This window comes from Gymnodraco acuticeps, unplaced genomic scaffold, assembly GCF_902827175.1.
Source record: "Gymnodraco acuticeps unplaced genomic scaffold, fGymAcu1.1, whole genome shotgun sequence".
NCBI classification, from domain to species: domain Eukaryota; kingdom Metazoa; phylum Chordata; class Actinopteri; order Perciformes; family Bathydraconidae; genus Gymnodraco; species Gymnodraco acuticeps.
The window spans coordinates 310,924-327,576 of NW_022990837.1; the positions used below are offsets into that span (position 1 = coordinate 310,924).

The window sequence follows — 16,653 nt, forward strand, 5'->3', positions numbered from 1 at the left end:
TGCAGCCCACTGACATGGTTTGAAATCAATATATTATCCATTTGTGCCCCCCCACAGGACTTAAAAAGCACCTAACTAGATCATGAAAATCCCCAAAATCACGGGGGAGTATACCCCCGAACCCCCCTAACATGTTTGGACCTCGGCATTTAGGAAATCCTGGATACGGCCCTGCCAAGCCGATTTTGGCCGTCGATGGGCGTCAGGCCAACGATGAGCGTCGACACGCCATACTCAGATTGGTATGTCCCGCACCGCTGTGTCTTTTCAGCCGTGCCGACACCTTTTCGGCCGAAAACCCACCGATTCAACATGTCGAAATGGTGGGCAGTCGGCCAAAGGCTGTCGGCAAAATAAATCACTCTGATTGGCTGTTCAGCTAGCGAATCAGTGCATGAGAAGCAAAGGGGAAGTGAGGGACCCACACAAACTATTAAGAAGGCAAATCTGAGATTTAATTTAACTTAACTCCAGCTCTCGACACAGGTTCGGGAAAGCCCCATGAGCTTCTCGCTGTAGAGTGAAAATGGAACACACACGCTATTTGTTGTTTGTTTATATCTTCTCTCGGTTATCACATTACTTTGCTGCCCGGACATTTCCCCCAAAACACATTTTAGACGTGATCGCAACACAGAAGTACCTTTCAAATCAGATCATTTTGAAGACCGTTCAAATCATATTTAAGACCTAATTTTTGTTATTTTATTTAACACTTTTTAAGGCCTCAAATTCTGATTATCACATTCAAGACTTTTTAAAACCCTGCTATATTTAGGGTCGATATGTGTAGACTTTGCTTTAAATAGCAGATCTCTCCGATCAGGAGCTGCAGCACCGCCTGGACTCCGCCGCTCCTCCGTGCAGAGAGTCTGCAGCGGTGTGTATGTGTGTGTACAGAGAGTCTGCGGCGGTGTGTATGCGTGTGTACACAGAGAGTCTGCGGCGTACACAGAGTGCCGCCAAACCCCCCCGACCCGTCTAAACCATGCTAAATGTGTGTGCATAAAGCTGAGTTATGATCGGTCATAATTAAATGGCTTACAGTGAGATTTACTCGCATACGTTTGGCCATACTCGCACAGCCCTACAAATGATCTGAGATTGCCTCATATTATGTTGATTTAAAATATAAATGTGAAGGTTGGATGTACATGTTGTATATTACACAACATGTACATTAATTTATGTGTAGTACATTCTGTTATTATTGCGTCATTTGGTGGCATCAATGTGTGCATTTCATACAGATAATGGAGCAGATACTTTAGGGCCTCATATACAGTATAGCCCTGGCTGCTGGGCTTAACAGGTTAATAGATGCCTATTCAAGATCAATCCGCAAAAAACAGCACTTGATCAATCCAAAGGTGCTTTCATTGACTACAAACATCGCTGACTTTGAATGGAGAGAGTAGAAATGCGCATCACTGGTAGATTTCTTTAGTTTTTATAAATGTTATCTTTGGCACAAAATGTTGGCAAAATGTTGACTATTGTTAAATGTTGAAATGTTTCATTGCCGGTCTATTCTGCTTTATTATTATTTAAAATATATTTTATTTATTGTTTACATTTTTGTTATGTATATTATTATTTTCAAATATATATTATATATAAATATATATATGTGTGATTTTTTCTGCAAAACATCTGACAGTTATTGATTGATACATTTTATTTTGAACAAGTCAAATAAATAATTACAACACAAAACAAAACAGCAGTGCATAGTCATGTAAGAGAAATAAAAAAAATGACATGTACAACAACAACAACAGCATTAGCAACGTAAACAGTCCCACATCTAGTGTTCGAAAAGGAGTGAGAAGAAGTAGAATGTATTTAATCTCACCCCCTTGTCCCTAAATGATTTATTTATAATCTATAATCTGTAATAATTATCATGAATTATTAGGGCCCGAGCACGGAGTGCTAGGACCCAACGGCGTCCTAGCACGAAGTGCGAGGATACCTATTGTTATTGGTGGTATTATTATTTTTAGTCGCCATCTTTCCTGTTTTTGAGGCCTTTAGGACAAAGTTGTATAATTTTGCACAGATTCCAGAATCGGTGAAAATTACAATATGCTGGTCTCAATTTGTTAAAATATTCCAACATGCTCGCTAGCGCCACCTATCTCAATTCCATTTCGGAAAAATTCACAAAGTCGCACCGTAACTCCGAATGACCTGAAATGTTGCAAACATATCCGGGTGGACCTGCTCTACAAATAATCCAATTGGAACCCTAAACTCCGCCTACATATTTCTTTTTTTAATTGGCATAATTTACATACACAGTTAAATATTCACTTACATTTACATTTTCAGTTTATCAACACCAAACTTCGTATACAGCATCGGTGGAGGGTCCGACACATTACCCTAGGAGATGAGCATGTTCAAACGATAAATATTTCCGCCATGAATTAAAACGTACTCGCAAAAAGGCGGGGCTTAGAAAGAAATGCTCATAATTCATCAACAATGTATCCAAACATCACAGATTTAGGTGGAAACGTTCAGTCTGTCTTGGGGAATAGGCACACCAAAGCATTTTCATTTTGTACTATAGGGGGCGCCAAAAACACCACCAATTTATAACTCAAGAGCGGATGGACTAATCTTTTATTTTATTTTTTTACACATACTCTCGGGGCGACTACGAACTTAGATTCAAAGTGTCGAAACAAATGCAGAATGTGGGCGTGGCCTATGTATTATTTTTAAATTGCGATAGCATAAAATGAGCTTCGGACGCAAAACTTTGGAGACACGTCAGAGCCCAGGACCTTTTCGAGAATGTAAAAAAAAACGTACATTTTCAAGAAAACTGCTCACTAGCGCCCCCTATTGTGTGGTAGTCACATATAGTTTCTCAGAACTTCACGAATTTTGGCACAGACATTTCTCATGGAATTGCGGATATATTTGTAAATACATTCCATTAGCCCCGCCCCCCAGAAAGTCGGCCATTTTGAAAAATGTGCGTTTTTCAGCCATTTTACGCACGTTCTTGCGAACTCCTCCTAGGGGAATGATCGGAAAAATTCCAATGCAGGAAAGGTTTAGCCCCTATCTAATATGATACTTAATTGAGGAGCACATTTTTGAAAAATCACTCGTGGAGGTCGTAAGCTAACAGCGAATACACCATTTTTGACGATTTACATGGCGCAAATTACTCCAAACTGCTCGCATATAGTTTTTCCGATATTCACGAAACGCTGTATATACATTACTATTATGATTGCACACATATTTCAAATTGCCTTCCATTAGCCCCGCCCCCCAGGAAGTCGGCCATTTAGACAAATGTGCGTTTTTCATGCTTTTTAAGCACATTCTTGCAAACTCCTCCTAGGGGAATGATCAGAAAAATTCCAATGCAGGACAGGTTTAGCCCCTATCCAATATGATACTTAATTGAGGAGCACATTTTTGAAAAATTACTCGTGGAGGTCATAAGCTAACAGCGAATACACCATTTTTGACGATTTACATGGCGCAAATTACTCCAAACTGCTCGCATATAGTTTTTCCGATATTCACGAAACGCTGTATATACATTACTATTATGATTGCACACATATTTCAAATTGCCTTCCATTAGCCCCGCCCCCCAGGAAGTCGGCCATTTTGAAAAATGTGCGTTTTTCAGCCATTTTACGCACGTTCTTGCGAACTCCTCCTAGGGGAATGATCGGAAAAATTCCAATCCAGGACAACTTCAGCTTCATGCTACTTTGAGAAGGAATAGTCCTTCGCTCAAACGGGGAGCTCGTAGGCTAACGGAGAATGTACCATTTTTTACCAATTATATGTCAGATAAGCTACCGCTAGCTAACACACACACCACACACACACACACACCACACACACACACACACACACACACCACACACACACACACACACACACACACACACACACACACACACACACACACACACACACACACACACACACCACACACACACACACACACACACACACACACACCCACACACACACACACCCCACCCACCCCCCCCCCCACCCCCCCCACCCTTTTGCTGGCGGCATATTCATTACAAAAGACACTCCCTAACCCTAATGTTTATTTGTAGATATCTCCTAAAGCAGTGGTCCCCAAACTAAGGCCTGCGGGCCGGGTACGGCCCGCCTCCACATTTGGCCCGGCCCCCTGAACAATACCAGACGCATTAGGATTTTTTTTCAGTCTGGCCACGCGAATCCTAGACTAGCCCCTGTCAACATTTTGTGACCTGCTCTATCGAAATCAGTCGCATTGACCCGAAGACACATTTTGAGTTGTATACACTGCTGGAAAGATGAGATTCCTAGCTTTCCAATGATATCAGGATTGTTTTTGTACTCCAAATATTAAGCGAAATATGTCATATTATATAATGACTGTCACCGAGTCATCATTTTGAGAAAAAGGCCTTCAAAGTTTTCTCTTCTCTGGAATCCATCGATCTGATTGATTATTAGCGGAGCAAATGATCAAAATATTACGGAGGGAAGATATTTTCGTTTGGAGGGGAAGCTCGCGAGTGTGTGTTTGTGTAATTTTGCGTTTGTGTGTATTGTGTTTGTTTCCCGGGGAAAACACTCACGAGAAACCCCGGCTGTTGTTGTGCCTGCTGTGACGTTAAGTTACTCCGTTCTCTGCTTGTAATTATGCCGAAGCTTCAAAGCTGTATTTATCATCTGAATTTGCCGAAACAAGTTTAATATTCTGAAAGCCAAGACTTTGTTTAATTGAAATCAGATGAAAACAAACTGTAACGGACCCTGCCGTGTTATCTATGATCAGGGTTTCCCACACAGACTATACTTGGGCGGGCCGCCCAGGTATATTAACGGCCGCCCAAGTATATTTCGCGACCCATTTAGTATTTATTTTTTATTTTTATAAATTTCTTTTTTTATATATTTTTTTGTATTCGTCCGTGACCACGACGCCATCTGCGATCGATTAACTTGTAGACAATGATCCCTCGCTCCCTTGCTCTGATCTCGCCTCCTTCTGGCCTGTTAAGTGGCCTGCCTCACACAGGGTGACTGGCTGTCCACATGATGTGGCCTGCCGACATGGCCACTGTCATACAGATCATAAATCAAAGCCCTCGATTGGTCTCTGTGTGTCATTCAAGCTTGGGATAACCTCAGCTCAGGTGAGGTAAAGCACTCTCTGAGTGTTTAGATAGTTAACTTAGTCTAAGTTCTCAGTGGGTCTCAAACGGTGTGGTCACCATTTATGTAAACACATATTTCCATTTGAGAGGGTAGTGATTGGTCTAATGGATAGTGAGGTGGGCTGAAGATCGGAAGGCTGTGAGTTCAAATCCCGCCAGGAACACCACCACTAGTGTGCCCTTGAGTAAGGCACTTAGCCCTTAGTTACTCCAGGGAGAATGTCCCTGTAATCGGTCATTATAAGTCGCTTTGGATAAAAGCGTCAGCTAAATGAAATGTAATGTGATTAGTAAAATATGCATGAATAAATAAATAAAAAGTTAACTAGGTGAAAAAAGGTAAGATACACTTTTAAAACTTGTTGAGAGAAAACTAGTCTTTGCTGCTGCCTCAAAGAGGAGGGGGGGAGAGGATGGAGAGGGGGGAGAGGAGGGAGACAGGAGAGGCTGATTCAGGAGCACAGACACACTCACAACTATAAATTAATAAACAAGTTTCAGTGTTTTTTTCATATTGGAAATGGGATGTTGTTGGTTATGGCCTTGATTTTATGATTATTGAAATGTATACAGTTCTGTTAAATATAGGTGTTTCCATAGATCTAGTCTCTTTATTTTCCCCTGAAAATGCACCAGATTGATGCATTTAACTCCAAAATAAAAAATAAAATCTTACCGGGGGGGGGGCATGCCCCTGGACCCCCCTAGAGGATTTGAGGTCGACCCCCACTAAAAATCACATGGATAGGTTCCTAAATACATTAATAAATACATTTATTTTTTTAAATAGTAACCCATTTCCATATGTTCATGTGTGGGTAGTAGATTTAAACTATAGGGCTATCATTATGGACCCTGCCTGTACCTGTACCTGTTCGCTCTGCCATCGCGTGAAGGGTCTGCTAACAAGCGACCAACAGAAAGGTTAATGTTGTTGCACGTCACCTCATTAGCACTGGATGAGAGCACGGACGTGCAAGACACAGCGCAGCTGCTCATTTTTATTCGTGGAATTAGCGCAAACTTTGAGATGTGCGAGGAGCTGGCAGCCCTCCAAAGTCTCAAAGGGACAACGGGGGAGGATATTTTCGGCAAAGTATGCCAAACCATGGAAGAGTTGGACCTAGACTGGTCAAAGCTTGCCAGCATCACGACTGACGGGGCTCCTAGTATGGTGGGCGCGTCTCGGGGTCTAATAGGACGCATGAACCGGGAGATGGAAGAACGGGGTCTCACCGCCCCGCTACAAGTCCACTGCCTAATTCACCAGCAAGCACTGTGCTGCAAAGTGTTGAAGTGGGATTCTGTCATGAAGGTTGTGGTGTCATGCATAAACTTCATCAGAGCAAAGGGACTTAAACACAGGCAGTTCCAACAATTCCTGTCTGAACTGGAGTCTGCACACGGCGATGTGCTGTACTACACAGAGGTCCGATGGTTGAGCCGGGGCAGAGTTTTGAGGCGTTTTTACGAGCTGCTACCCGAAATTAACGCATTTCTTCAATCAAAAGACAAAACGGTCCCAGAGCTGATCGACCCAGAATGGAAATGGCACCTCGCATTTTTAACAGACGTGACAGAAATGCTGAACAGCCTTAACTTGCAGCTACAAGGCCAGGGGAAACTCATTTGCGACATGTATTCTCACATAAAAGCATTTGAGGTGAAACTTGCGCTGCTTTTGGAACAAGTGAAAAAGCACAACTTCATCCATCTCCCTGCTACCCAAAACCTCTCTGTAGAGAACCCAGCGGTCCCGTTCCCAGCTGAAAAGTGTGTGGAAGCACTGGAAATGCTGAAGGCGGAGTTCGGTGTGCGATTCCGGATAATACATGTTAATGCAAAAAGAAATCCGTCTTTTCCAGAACCCCTTTCTTGCCGACATCGATGAAGCCCAGCCTTCTTATCAGTTTGAGTTGGCCGAGTTACAGAACTGTGATGTTCTGAAAGACGCATTCAAGCCCAACAGTCTCATTGACTTCTATGCCGCCCTCCCAAACGACACGTACCCTGCATAAAAAAAACACGCAATGAAGATGTTTACACTTTTTGGCAGCACGTATATCTGCGAGCAAACCTTTTCACACATGAAACACCTGAAAACTCCGATGAGATCAAGATTGACAGATGAACATCTGCATCAGTGTTTGAGACTGGCTGTGACTAGAATGGAACCTGACATTCAACTTCTCACCAGCCAGATGCAGGCCCACGGTTCACACTGATGAACTTACATAGGTAAGCTCACTTTTCTGACTTGAATGAGTCATTCTGAGTATAAACAAATGTAATCATAATAAAATCTACTGCGATAAAATCCATCTCCACAACCATACTGGTAGTGAAATGTATTGTGCTGTTTAGGTGCTGTATCACTTAGTTCGGTTTCTCAGCTTGCTTGCTTTGTGGTTTTCACAGGGAAGTTGATGAGAGAGAGCTGCAAACACGGTGTCTACAAGACTACTGGAACCTACACAAGGATTATAAGGAAGGAACACAAGAACTTTGAGAGACTGCTCATATGAGTCATTTGAGTAAGAGATTCTGCTCTGACAACTAAGCTAAACTTTTACCTGTTAAGATTGTGCACGGCACAACAGAAAGTTACAGTAATTTTCAATGGACTTTTTTTCTGTGAAGAACCCAGAGAGGGTTATTTGGTTATTATTCATTTCATAAATAGTGTTATTTATTTCATGACTTTTTTTCTGTGAAGATCCCGGAAAGGGTTATTAATATTTGGTTATGTGTGGCTTTCTAGAACACAATAAATGTTTACGTTTAGACACCCCTGCGATCGTCACACTTTTTCTGTTACAAACTGACCCGGCCCCCATCAGAGAAGGGAAAAGTTATGTGGCCCTCACAGGAAAAAGTTTGGGGACCCCTGCACTAAAGCCTACAAATAAAGTGTGACATGTAGGCCTGTTACATTTGTTATTGAGCGATATATATTATACACTGTTCTGCTTTCTGCACTGACCTCAGCAGCTGTTCTCACTGTAACATCACCTAACATCCAGGGGACATGTGATTAGTGAGTAAACAAACGGTAAAGGGCAGAAAGTCTGATGCACATTTGATCATCTCAAATAACTTATAATCACAACGGGAACAGTTTGCAGAGCTGTGCTTCGTTGACAGAAGTCCAGACATGCGTCACGCCTCTTTTAAACATCACTGTTGGCTGAAATCGTCTCAGGAGAATACTTCAGTGTACCCTCGGTTATAGCTCCTCCAGAGACACTCCTCTCTCCTCTAAATCAGTGTATCCTCGGTTACGGCCCCTCCAGACAGCCTCCTCGATAATCGATCCTCGACGACCCTTTAGAGAAATTTGTTTTCCTTCGAGACGGCGCGCCGACATCCGTTTCCGGGTTGCTGCCGGAGGACCTGGGAGTCTGGGACGCGAAAATTATAGAAATGAGAAACGGCTCATTTCCCAGGACTCGCGCGCGTCTGCTTGACGCCGGGACGACCGGCTGCCCTCCCCGACAGGCGCACGGACGCGAGGGCCCGCTCATCACTGCGCGCACAAGTGCGACCGCAGTTTTAATTATTGTTATTATTAATCTGCTTACATGTTGATTGACATATATACATATACACATATGTACATATACACATATGTACATATGTGTATATGTATATATGTCTGGTTAATGTCTGGACATCGCTTTAGCTCCACATTCACACTGGTCCATAGTCTCACACCACAGGCTGAGATAGAAAAAGTTATTCTAGTTGTACGGACCCTATGAATTTCGAATTGAAATTGTCTTGAACTAAATCCCCCCCACCCGTTGAGTGAATACTTTTTGATGGTTTCCTGGTAAAACGTTATTATTTGCCTGAAACATGATTTGTGCTGTTCTTTTTATTCTACCAGGTCTGTAGTACATTTGCAAGATTTTGCAGGAATAATTTGTTGGTGTGATCAAGGTGTGAATGATTCGTATGGCTTGTTTTTGTAGAATAGATACTTCATGTATAGCACTTTTGTAGTTATTGCCCCAGATTTCAGCACAGTAAGTCAGATATGGTAAGACTAGTGAACAGAAGAGAATGCGAAGTGATTTCTGATCTAGAACTTGTTTTACTTTGTTTAGTATGGAAATGCTTCTTGACAGCTTTGATTGTACATGTTTTATGTGTAATTTCCAACTTATTGTGTCATCTATTATTACCCCAAGACATTTAATTTTATGGACTTTTTCAATTTCAACCCCATCTATTTTTATTTGCATTTGTATTTTTGTTCTATGTTTACCGAACAGCATTCATTTTGTTTTATTCAAGTTTAATGATAGTTTATTTTTGTCAAACCATGTTTTTAATTTGTGCATTTCATTTTCTATGTTCTCCACTAGCTGTTCTAAATCCTCCCCAGAACAGAATATATTTGTATCGTCAGCAAACAAAACTAGCCTCAGTGCATTGGATACCCTACAGATGTCTTTGATTTACAGTATAAACAATTTAGGACCCAACACTGACCCCTGGTGGACACCACAAGCAATGTCCAAACACGAAGAACAGTCATTTCCCATATTTACATACTGCTGTCTATTGCTTAAATAGCTTTTAATCCAGTCTAAAACTATACCCCTGATACCATACCTTTCTAATTGATATACTAGGATGTCATGGTTGATTGTGTCAAAAGCTTTTTTAATATCTATAAAAATCCCTACTGCATATTTGTTGTGTTCAAGGGCATCTGTGATATCCTCAATTGATTCCATAATTGCCAGTGATGTTGATCTGTTTGATCTTAATCCGTATTGACTGTCCGTGATTAATTTGAGCTTTTCTATGAATGCGTCCAGTCTGTTGTTGAATATTTGTTCTAGTATTTTTGAGAATTGGGGAAGTAAAGAGATAGGTCTGTAGTTCGTGAAGTGATGCTTGTTCCCAGTTTTGTATACAGGTATACTAGCTATTTTCATTTTGTTTGGACAAGTACCGGTTTGGAATGACAGATACACAGATGTACGTTAATGGTTTAGAAATCCCCCCAATGACCATTTTTACTAATGTCATTATAATCAGTAGATAGAGTACATTTTTGAACAATATCTAATATCTCTCTTTCATCAACTGGTTTAATGAACATTGAGCAGGGATTTCTCTCCAAAACATGGTCTTGATGTTCCCCAGTTGTCCCTGATCAGGGATTTCCCCCACCAAATCGGGTCCAACATTCACAAAGAATTGATTGAAGTTGTTAGCTACATTATACTTTTTATTATAGTTATCAGTAAAATACTCAGGATATCCTTTCTGTTTAGAGTTATTTCTTACAATACTGTTAAGTATATCCCATATTCCTTTAATATTGCTTTTGTTTTTATCTATTAATTCCTTACAATAGTCTTTCTTGCTTGTTCTTATAATATTAGTCAACTTATTTGTATATGTTTTATATTTATCCTCTGCACTTTGAGTTATTTGTTTAATGAAGTCCATATAGTGTATTTTTCTTTTTGCAGGCATTTTGTAATCCCTTTGTGATCCATGGACAATGAATATATTTTTGTTTTCTGCTGTATTCTTTAAGTGGGCAGTTTTTGTCATATAATGACCTAAATATCCTTAGAAAGGTTTCATAAGAAGTATCAATGTCTCTTTCTTGGTAAAGTGTCTTTACGTTACAGCAATTCATTTTTCAGTGGGTTGATGGATTCCTCTGATCGCATCCGTCTGTATCCTTTTTCTGTGTTTGGCTTATTTTTCCTGTAGTTGCTATCATAGACTGTGAACACTGGCAAGTGATCACTGATATCATTGATTAATAAGCCACTTACTGTGTGGTTTTAAATGTCATTGTTAAATATATTATCTATTAGGGTGGCACAATGGGATGTCAATCTTCTGGGTCTAGTTATTTTCAGAAATAGGCTCAGACTCTACATTGTATTGATAAATTCATCAGTAGTGTTGTGCTTGTTAGGATTAAGCAGGTTAATATTAACATCTCCACATATGAAGATAGCTTTGTTATTTATTTTAGAAAACATGCCCTCCATCCAGTCTGTGAAAGTGTCAATGCTTGACCCTGGCGTCATATATATATATATATATATATATATTAGGGCTGTCAAACGATTACAATTTTTAATCAGAATAATCACAGCTTAAAAATTAATTAATCAGATTAATCACCATTCGAACTATGTCCAAAATATGCCATTTATTTATGTATATTGTTGGGAATGGAAAGATAAATGAAAGAAGGCGGATATATCCATTTAACACAGTATCTATGTTTATTATAAAATTTTTCTGCGTGTCAAAATGAAAGACAACCCACACACCTATCAATCATCAAACCGTGGGGTCTTAATTCATTACCTGTTGATTTCTATCAACGGGGGAGTACTTCAGGAAAGTCGACAGAGGGGGGGGGGGCGGCGGCTAGTGGAATACTTTGTGACCACAGAGTGTGAACGTTGTGATCAGCTGTTTTAGCGCAGTTCTCCAGTGAAGGGGGGGGGAGTCTCCCTCCGCCGCCGGTTGGCGTAGTTTTGGCACAATTCCGTTGTACAGACCGACGTTAACAGCAGCCCTGTCTGTGCACACGGAGACCGACTCTGTCGTCCGGTGATCTAACCGCCTTCTGGAAAAGCTTCACAAGTACGTCGGTACGCAAATGCGCTTTGTGACACAAGTGACGGTACGCATTTCAGATTACGCACATAACCTGCGTACCAGTTATGTGCACCCCTGTACTACAGCAAACTTATTCTCCGTCGGGACTTCCTGCAACAACACCACGCCGTTATCAAAGATGTTCTATTGAGAAGACGATCACTACGTGACAAAAGTTTTCAAAACCGTGGCTACTGAAATCAATCTTACTAACTGCTGTCTGTGCAATTTACTACGCGCGAGTTGGCAGACTTTATTTAGCTTACTTTAACATCATTTTTCATGGTGGGGCTAAGCCATTTCTTGGTATGGGTGTAGCCTACCCCAGCCATACCCTGGCGCTGCCACTGGTGGCACGTATGGGGCGGGCCATTCTGCACATGCGTTAAATGCGTTAAATATTTTAACGAAATTAATTCAAAAAATTAATTACCGCCGTTAACGCGATAATTTTGACAGCACTAATATATATACAGCTTATGACATTTTTATTTTTTTTCTTGTAGATTTCAATTGTTATACTTTCTAATAGGTTGTCAACCACAGTTGTCATACTGTCCACCACACTAAAGTGCAGAGTTGTATCCACATAGATGGCAGCTCCTCCTCCTCCCTTATTTGGTCTATTTTTGGATCTGAGCTCATATCCATCCAGCTCAAAGTCTATGTCCTTTTCGTTGTCGATCCATGTTTCAGAAATAGCAATTATGTTGAATGGATTAGTAAATGTATGTAAATATTCTCTGATGTTGTTGTCTCATTTGATTTGATGCTCTGGTTGTATTGTTCATCAGTGTAGTAGCAGATGTTGTTGTTGACAAAAAAGTTAAAGTATAATTTATATATAGTATAGTTTTCTTTGTGTTTAACTGGTCTCAGATTTCATGAAGTTTGCTGACGACACGACCGCCATCGGCCAGATCACCGACGGCGACGAGACGGCGTACAGAGGGGAGGTAAAAAACCTGCCATCTTGGTGCATCTCAACGTCAGCAAAACCAAGGAGCTGATTGTGGATTACAGGAAGCAGCAGAGCGAGGGACACGCCCCCATCGCCATCAATGGGACTAAGGTGGAGAGAGTCAGCCACTTCAGGTTCCTTGGTGTCCACATCACTGAGGACCTGACATGGACTCATCACTGAGGACCTGACTCATCACTAAGGACCGGACATGGACTCATCACTGAGGACCTGACTCATCTCTGAGGACCTGACATGGACTCATCACTGAGGACCTGACATGGACTCATCTCTGAGGACCTGACATGGACTCATCTCTGAGGACCTGACATGGACTCATCTCTGAGGACCTGACATGGACTCATCACTGAGGATCTGACATGGACTCATCACTGAGGACCTGACTCATCACTGAGGACCTGACTCATCACTGAGGACCTGACATGGACTCATCACTGAGGACCTGACATGGACTCATCACTGAGGACCTGACATGGACTCATCACTGAGGACCTGACATGGACTCATCACTGAGGATCTGACATGGACTCATCTCTGAGGACCTGACATGGACTCATCTCTGAGGACCTGACATGGACTCATCATTGAGGACCTGACATGGACTCATCACTGAGGATCTGACATGGACTCATCACTGAGGACCTGACATGGACTCATCACTGAGGATCTGACATGGACTCATCACTGAGGATCTGACATGGACTCATCACTGAGGACCTGACATGGACTCATCACTGAGGACCTGACATGGACTCATCACTGAGGACCTGACATGGACTCATCACTGAGGACCTGACATGGACTCATCACTGAGGACCTGACATGGTCTCATCACTGAGGACCTGACATGGACTCATCTCTGAGGACCTGACATGGACTCATCACTGAGGACCTGACATGGACTCATCACTGAGGACCTGACATGGACTCATCACTGAGGACCTGACATGGACTCATCACTGAGGACCTGACATGGACTCATCACTGAGGACCTGACATGGTCTCATCACTGAGGACCTGACATGGACTCATCTCTGAGGACCTGACATGGACTCATCTCTGAGGACCTGACATGGACTCATCACTGAGGACCTGACATGGACTCATCACTGAGGACCTGACATGGTCTCATCACTGAGGACCTGACATGGTCTCATCACTGAGGACCTGACATGGACTCATCTCTGAGGACCTGACATGGACTCATCACTGAGGACCTGACATGGACTCATCACTGAGGACCTGACATGGACTCATCACTGAGGACCTGACATGGACTCATCACTGAGGACCTGACATGGACTCATCACTGAGGATCTGACATGGACTCATCACTGAGGACCTGACATGGACTCATCACTGAGGACCTGACATGGACTCATCACTGAGGACCTGACATGGACTCATCACTGAGGATCTGACATGGACTCATCACTGAGGACCTGACATGGACTCATCACTGAGGACCTGACATGGACTCATCACTGAGGATCTGACATGGACTCATCTCTGAGGACCTGACATGGACTCATCACTGAGGACCTGACATGGACTCATCACTGAGGACCTGACATGGACTCATCACTGAGGACCTGACATGGACTCATCACACTAACACCATAACCAAAACAGATTACTTATCTAATATATTCCATTTACTTGTACTCTTCTTGCAATATTTCTATTTTATTTGCACAATTGTATCTGTTTTATTTGTTCTATTTCCTATATGTTGCACTGTTGGAGGAGCCTGTGATCTACACTTTAGCTAATGTACAAATGAAGCTTAGCACAAGTTCAAACAGGAAGACAGTCTTTAGTCATTCATTCACATATTTCCAGCTAACTACTCTCTCTCCTCTCAATCAGTGATCGGGGCGTCACTCCCAGCTAAACCTATCACTTATCCTCTGTTCCCACAAGCCTATCATAGAGCATTGCTAACCCTTTCAATCTGCTCTCTCCCCTTCTGACGGCTGTCATTTCAGGAGACTGGACGCAGCCCTCCTCCACCCCTTCCACCTCCCAAATCCAGGGTCAAGCTTAAACCAGTCCTCTCCAGACCTCCATCAATCCCTTCATGCCTTCACCACCACCAGTGTCTAGACCCCAGTGGGGGCTTCGTCGGTTCGGTTTCCGCCCCGAATGATATTCCAGCACAACGGGGTCTAATCGGCAAACACCATTACATTCATCCGTGTATACCCGGCAATGGGTATTGTTACATCAAAACGGTCTCTCCTGATTGAAAGTTAAACCCAATACTCACATTTATCAGTCATTAAAGTAGGCTAAGTTAAACCCGATACTCACATTCATCAGATATTAAAGTAAGTTAAACCCAATACTCACATTTATCAGTTACTCCTCACGTGCTGCTTTCTCTCTGAGACCGGACCGACATTTTGTTTGTTTCCTCGTCACCGGCGCGCATTGCATCCTGGGATACGGTGGGCTGCGAGGAAGAGGACTCTTCAAAAGAAGAAAGCAGCTTTCCAACCCGCCCCTCCCCCCTCTCTTCTGTCTGTCCCAGAATCAGAAGTCCTTTATTGGTCCCACAGAGGGACATTAACATGGTTACAGCAACAGTGGAGATAGATGCTGCTCCCAGACCGTAGTGGAGGAATACAGGGGAGGACTATCTGCAGTCTTCCCGGACTGAAGCACCAGGCTTCGGCTTCAATAACCCACTCTGAAATGAGGCAGACAGGCAGGCTGTTCCTTGGGAGGCCGCTGTGTTTCCTCAGGACTTTGTTACACAGCTAACTGGAGACAGACTGATCACTGCTGCTACTCCCGCTCTCTTCCGGACACACACTACGCTCGCTCACTCTCGCTCTACACATGCACGCGCCACACCTCCCTCTCTCTCTTAAAGGGATAGGCGACCCCACTCTGCATCACCCTGCTGTTATAAGATAGATAGAGAGATAGATAGAGAGATAGATAGATAGATAGATAGATAGATAGATAGATAGATAGATAGATAGATAGATAGATAGATAGATAGATAGACAGACAGACAGACAGACAGACAGACAGATAGATTACGTTGCTATGTTTCTTTTTATAAAAAAAGGACATTTTATGTTTTGCAAAATCGAAGGGACGCTAATTCATCAACGATTCTTTATCAAACTCTGATTTTTACAGTGCTGATTAACACTGCATCACATTCATGAATTAGAGTGTTTGTATCAGACCTTCTTAGGTAGTCTAGCTATCCTGAAGGTGGCAGCAGAGGAACACAGGATATATATATTTGTAATCTCTCTAAATATTTATATAAATAGAAATAAAATAACAAATAATATGATGTTATTTCACATGGAAGTTGGTCACCAAGAAGAAAGGACACAGGGAAAATGCCTTTTGAGGGGGGGGGGGGGGGGGTCGCCAACTATTTGATATTTAAAATTATATTTTTAATCCTCTTTTCCTACAACTTTATTTATATTTTGAGGACAAGTTTATCCAGCAAAACAAGTGCATGTATTATTTACATGTTGGTTTGTTTATTTCTAGTCTTTTCATTTCTCTAATGTTCAATGTCTTGTCTTTTTATGCTGCTGCCACACAAACATTTCCCTAGTTGGGATCAATAAAGTACTTCTTATCTCATCTTATGTTATCTTAATAACACGCAGGCCTGTTCCTCCTTGACTGCTATTCGGTGCTTTTATTAACATGCATTGTAGTTTTAGAGGTGAAGGTGCTGGTATTTGTATGTTGCTATTTGCTTGTAGATGTGTCTTTACAACTGTTGATGTGTTGTTTATTTGTAATGGAGGTGCATCATGTTGTTCTCTCTTC

At 42.1% G+C, this 16,653-nt stretch overlaps 1 pseudogene; it reads right to left on the reverse strand.

The window, feature by feature from the left end:
- Positions 1-15,673, reverse strand: part of LOC117557229 — a 40,483-nt pseudogene extending 24,810 nt beyond the window's left edge.
- Positions 15,674-16,653: the final 980 nt, after the last annotated feature.